Here is a 6,703-nt window from a genome sequence, read left to right on the forward strand (position 1 = left end):
GTAAATTATAATTACTTTATGTTTATACCATACTTGACCAATCCCGGAACTACTGAGCACCGATCAACGTTATACCGTCAAGGACCCAGAAGAGTTTCCCTCCAACCAGGAATCCCATCACAGCGCGACATGTGTTGACATCAGAAGCCAATCATAGCGCAACACGTGTCAACATCAGAAGCCAATCACAACACGACTCGTGTCAATGTCAGAATGAAACTAGAAACTCTCTTCTATAAATAGAGATAATTCTCTCACAATATTTCCTAATGTCATTTGTACTAAATCATTCACTAGTACTCACTAAAGAAGAGCTTGAACCTATGTACTTGTGTAAACCCTTCACAATTAATGAGAACTCCTCTACTCTATGGACGTAGCCAATCTGGGTGAACCACGTACATCTTGTGTTTGCTTCCCTGTCTCTATCATTTACATACTTATCCACACTAGTGACCGGACCAATCTAGCGAAGGTCACAAACTTAACACTTTCTGTTGTACCAAAGTCCTTACTGATTTTGTGCATCAACATTTGGCGCTGTTTGTGGGAACGATTCCCACTCTCTTCAGCTTTTTCAAGCTGGTTTCCACCATTCGTACACTCTCTTTTGACCAGGCATCCCTCTCCAACATGGGGAGCGAAGGAAGCCACAACACACAGAATGACACCCCCCTCGCACTTAGTGTGAAGCAACGAAAGAATGAAGTAAAGAGGGTTGCTCTTCAAGCTAAAGTCGATAAGCTAGAAGCTCAGAACAACAAGATAGCAATGAAGAATGAGGTCCTCCAAGAGCAGTATGAAAAGCTCTTTGAGACACTCCACGAAACTAGGCGTACTCAAACACACGAGCTCGTTACCACTGATGACATCAACCATCATTTGGGTGCCCCCCAACACGGAGGGTCACCTTCCTTCGACATGGGTATCCCTGATGAGGAGCGAGCTAATCATCAAAACATTGATCAACATGAGACTTCTCTCAACCCAGCTGCTTCGACCCGAAGTAGGAGAAGTGGATGAAGACATCTCCTTACAGAAGGAGTGAAAGGATCGAAAGCAGTCTTTCGCGATTGTCGAGATTTCCTAAAGCAACGTCGAGATAATCTCATCCATGTAAGCTTGAAGATCAATAACCCAAGGGTCTCTGAAAGACTCGGTCCCCTTCCATGTCCCAGGCCCGCTACCAATTTGGGGAAGGGGCAACAAGTCCTAGAGAAACACGAAGGTATAAGGGACTCAGAGATGTTTCGACAGACATACCTTGGAAGTTAGTACGATGAGTCCAGGGAAAAATCACATGCTCTTGATCAAACCTTCATACTTCCAAGAGGAGATGGAGATTTACGAAAGAAAGCACCAGTGGTACATGACTCCACTCAGGACCCTTTTGTCCTACAACTTTTTAAGGAAGTAAACAAGTTGAAGGCCGAACGACAAGCTGAGATACCTGATTGGAACCAACCTAGGCTTGACCCTCTTATAAGGAGGATCTTCGACAACCCCCTCCAAGCAAATACAAAGCAGAAGCTTGGCTTGCAACTCTATACTGGAAATGAGGACCTGATTGAACACCTTAACCTTTTTGAGTCCACCATGGCATACCGGATGCACACCGACAAAGAGCGATGTCTTCTCTTCCCCTCTACCCTCTTTGGTGCAGCTCTAAACTGGTATTGCCGTCTTCCACCTGAGACGGTAGACTCATTTGAAGAATTGAGGAAACTGTTTATTTCTTAACACATTTTCCAGACCGATCGCTTGCACTCTGCAGATGACTTGCACACTATTCGCCAGAAGCCAGACGAGTCATTACGTATGTATGCTGGCCGCTTTAGCATGAGTATTCCCGTTGTGCCGAGGCAGACGACAAGACTACCCTCAAAGCCTTTACGGCAGGCCTACGTGACTATTTCTTCAAGTACATGATCAATGCCAACACTTAGAAGACTTACTCTGAGGTGATGGCACAAGCTTACAACCATGCCTCCGCCGAGGCAAAGACATATAAAGGGAAACCCCCCACAGCCACCCCTTATCAGCAAGTAGGGAGTGGAAGCCAGATCTAACCAAATGAGAAGACCTCGACCTTCCAAACAGTAGCAGTGCCTCTCCCTGCTTTACTTAATACTTTGCCAAGTCAACAGATATATCAATCTCAGGGCAAAAGGAAAGATTTCCATCCTCACCAGTCTCATTTTAGTAAAAGGAGTAAAGGACACTACCGCGATAACTAAGGGTATCGCCATGATAATCCTGGACCCCAGGCAGTCAACACAGTGGGTCAAGCACGTGTCAGGACAACCTCTACCCCGAGGTATGAGGCATACACACCTTTGAAAGCCATATGCGTGGCCATTTACCTCAGCATATCATACTTGATATCGAAGCCAAAGCCGAGGCACCCGGATTACAAGCCCACGAAGAACACGGGCACGTTTTGCTGCTACCACGAGCATAACGGCCATGACGACAAGAAGTGTATCACCATTCGTAATCATATTGAAGCTTTGACACGTGAAGGAAATATTGATCAATTCCTCATTCACCCTCCAAGGGGTAACCGTAACCAACGGCAAGTGAATGTGATATATTCCATAAGTGGTGGCACACCTATATCTAAATCTTCCAACAGGGCCATGAAAAATAGTGAACAAGCTTTAAGGTCTAGCCACCAAGTGTTTCACGTGGAAGACATCAAGGGAGGTAAGTATCAAAAGCCTAACCAGGATCCAATATATTTCTACCCTGAGGAAGAAAGAGGTATCATCTACCCTCACAACGACCCACTGATCGTGGAAGCTCACGTAGCCAACTTTAAAGTATGACAAATCCTGGTAGACACGGGGGCTTCGGTCAATATCATGTTTGCTGAAGCTTTCAGGGTACTTAATGTAGCTGAACACTTGCTCGATCGCTCAATTTCCCCTTTGATAAGCTTTTTCGGTGATATCGTGCAGCCTTTGGGGAACATACACTTACCTTTCACCATTGGTACATGCCCTTACACAGTTACCATTACCACTAACTTCCTGGTGGTTGATTGCCCAACGACATACAATGTCATCTTCGGACGCACAGGTATTAATGATTTCAAGACCATGGTATCCACACATATGTTGTTGATGAAATTTCCAACCCACTATGGCAATGGTTACATCAGAGGAGATCAACTTAGTGCACGATTATGTTACAACACTTCGGTCAAGCAACAACACCTGCCTGTGCCCAAGGAAACCCTTTCTATACATGACCAAGTCATAAAGACCAACCCAGACGAAGCCAACTTGGATCTTCACGGTGGCAACAGTCAACCCGACGATCCTCGATATGACTCTTTCACCCAGCAAACACAACCCACTGAAGAGTTGGAGAAGGTCTCTACCTCAAAAGATTATCCGGATCGCATGGTGAAGATTGGTACCACCTTGTCACCACCCATTCAGTTGGCATTGATCTCTTTTTTTTGCAAAAGAACACTGAGGTCTTCGCTTAGTCATACGAGGACATGCTAGGCATCTCTCTCGGTATCATCTGTCATGGATTAAGTATTGACCCCAAAACCAAGCTAGTGAGATAGAAGCGAAGATCTTATGACGCTGAAGGGTACGAGGCAATGAAGGCAGAAGTTGAAAAACTCAAAGGCATAGGCTTCGTCCGCGAAGTTAATTATCCAACATGGGTAGCAAATGTTGTCCTTGTTAAGAAGAATCCGACCAAGGAAAGTTTCCTGCTCCAAAAGGTCTTGTGGAGAATGTGTGTCGATTACACCGACCTAAACAAAGGATGCCCGAATGATAGCTTTCCTCTTCCTCTCATAGACAGATTTATAGACTTTACAGCACAATGTGAACTCCTAAGCTTTATGGATGCTTACTCAGGATACAACCAAATCCTTATGAACCCTCCGGACCAAGAACACACAACCTTCATTACTGACAGGGGACTATATTGCTATAAAGTCATACCCTTTGGCCTAAAGAATGCAGAAGCAACTTATCAGAGACTGGTCAATTCAATGTTCACTGAACAGATTGGGAAGAGCATGGAAGTTTACGTTGATGATATGCTAGCCAAGAGCAAACATGCTGACCAACACATTACCAACTTATCTGAAACTTTCACCGTTCTGAAGAGGTATCGAATGAGGTTGAACCTCAACAAATGTGCCTTCGGCATAGGCTCTGGTAAATTCTTAGGCTTCATGATAAGCCAACGAGGCGTTGAGGCTAATCCCAAAAAGATCAAAGCAATCATCGACATGAAGGAACTAGTAACTTCAAAAGACATCCAGAGCCTTACTGGCAAGGTGGCAGCCTTAACTAGGTTCATCTCTAAGGCCACAGACAAATGTCTTCATTTCTTCAAAGCACTTAAAGGAAGTAAGAAGTACATTACATAGACTGATGAATGTGCTGAGGCATTCAAAAACCACAAAGACTATATGAGTAAAGCCCATATGCTTTCCAAACCTGAGGTTGGTAATATTCTCATTATCTATCTGTCGGTATCAGCTTTAGTGGTAAGTTTTGTTCTCATTCGAAAGGATGGTAATGTCGAACCGTCTGTTTACTACACTAGCAAGGCCTTACAAGATGCGGAGACACGATACTCCAACATTGAAAAATTGGCTCTAGCATTGGTCATGTCTGCTCGAAAACTTCGCCCTTACTTCCAAGCACACTCCATCATCGTGCTTACCAATCATCATATTCGACAGATACTCCAAAGTCTTGACACTTCTGGGCGAATGATCAAATGAGCGATAACATTAGGTGAGTTTGACATCTCCTACCAACCAAAGCCAGCTGAGAAGGGCTAAGTAGTGGCAGACTTCATCGCCGACTTCACATATCCTGTTGACATTGTTTCTACGCCTAAAGAAGTGGTTTCATTACCCTTGAAAGCTCATAAAATAGAACCAACGCCCCAGCATTGAGTCTATATGTTGATGGCGCATCCAACCAATAGGGTTGTGGAGCAGGATTAGTCCTTACAACCCCTGACAAAGTGGCGATGAAGTATGCTCTTCGTTTCAAATTCAAGGCGTCGAACAATGAGGCCGAATATGAAGCCTTCCTAGTAGGCTTACGTTTGGCTAAACACCTTGGGGTTAAACGAATTGATATATTCAGTGACTCCCAATTAGTGGTTAACCAGGTCACTAACAACTTTGACGCTAAGGATAGCTCTATGGCAGCATATCTGGCACAAACACAATTGTTGCTCAAGCACTTCCACTACCAGATCACCCAAATTCCTCGAGCGGCAAACAGTCATGCAGATGCTTTGGCTCACCTCGCCTCAGCGGTGGAAGACAAGATTGAGAAAAAAATTCAGGTCGAATTGTTGGCAGCACCAAGCACCATGGCTGCAGAAGTGTGCAACTTACAACATGGGGATTGTTGGATTACCCCGATTTATAAATTCCTTACTCATGGCACCCTTCCAAATGACAAAGTCCAAGCTAAGCAGATTCGATACAAGGCTACCCGTTACTTGATCATTAATGACCAACTCTACAAGCGCGGTTTTAACCTACCATACCTAAGATGCCTTACACCCGCAGAGGCGGAAACTGTCATTCGGGAAATACATGAAGGAGTCTGCGGAGATCATGCTGGATCTCGATCCCTAGCACACAAGGCTTTTCGCCAAGGATATTACTGGCCAACACTCCACCAAGATGCCATCAAAATATCCCGCTCATGTGATAAGTGTCAACGCTACGCAACTATTCCTCACTCCCTTCCGGAGTTGCTAACTCCTATGATCAGCCCTTGGCCCTTCGCCTAATGGGGACTTGATTTGATTGGCCCAATGCCTACAGGCAAGGGCAAGGTTCGCTATGCAATCGTTGCAGTTGACTACTTTATAAAGTGGGCCGAAGTAGAACCCTTGGCAACCATTACTGAGGTAAAAATAGAAGACTTCGTATGGAAGAACATCATTTGCAGATTCGGCATTCCCAATGTGATAGTCACTGACAACGAGCGACAGTTTGACAACAATAAGTTCAGGATGTTCTACTCTAAGTTCAACATCAACTTATGTTTTGCCTCCCTAGCTCATCCCCAGTCTAATGGACAAGTTGAAGCCATCAACAAAATAATTAAGCAAACTTTGAAAACCAGCTTGGACAATGCTAAAGGTTGTTGGCCAGAATTTGTACCCCAAGTTCTTTAGTCATATCGCATTTTGTATCGAACATCAACAGGAGAAACCCCATTCTCATTTGCTTTTGGTATAGAGGCAGTTGTCCCAGTTGAGCTTGAGCAAGTAATGTTCCGAGTCTAGAACTACGTGCAAAGCGAAAATGACAAACAATTTACCCTCAACTTAGATCTAGTCAAGGAACATAGAAACCAGGCTCACTTGAGGAATGTCGCCTACAAGCAGCGCATCTTCAACTACTATGACTCAAGGGTCAAACATTGTTCTTTCAAAGTGGGGGATTGGGTATTGAAGAAAAGATTTCTCTGCGACAGAGTCCCGAGTGAAGGAACACTTAGTCCAAACTGGGATGGACCGTTTGAAGTTGTTGGCATCAGTCGCCCTGGCTCCTACAAACTTAGAAGCTCCGATGGCAAGATCCTTGGCCATCCATGGAACGCTGATCACTTGAAGTACTATTACAAGTAAACTCACATTGTACAAGTGTTAAGCTTCAGCCGTTCGGTATCCTATGTAATGAAGACTATTT

This window comes from Malus domestica, chromosome 06, assembly GCF_042453785.1.
Source record: "Malus domestica chromosome 06, GDT2T_hap1".
NCBI lineage: Eukaryota > Viridiplantae > Streptophyta > Magnoliopsida > Rosales > Rosaceae > Malus > Malus domestica.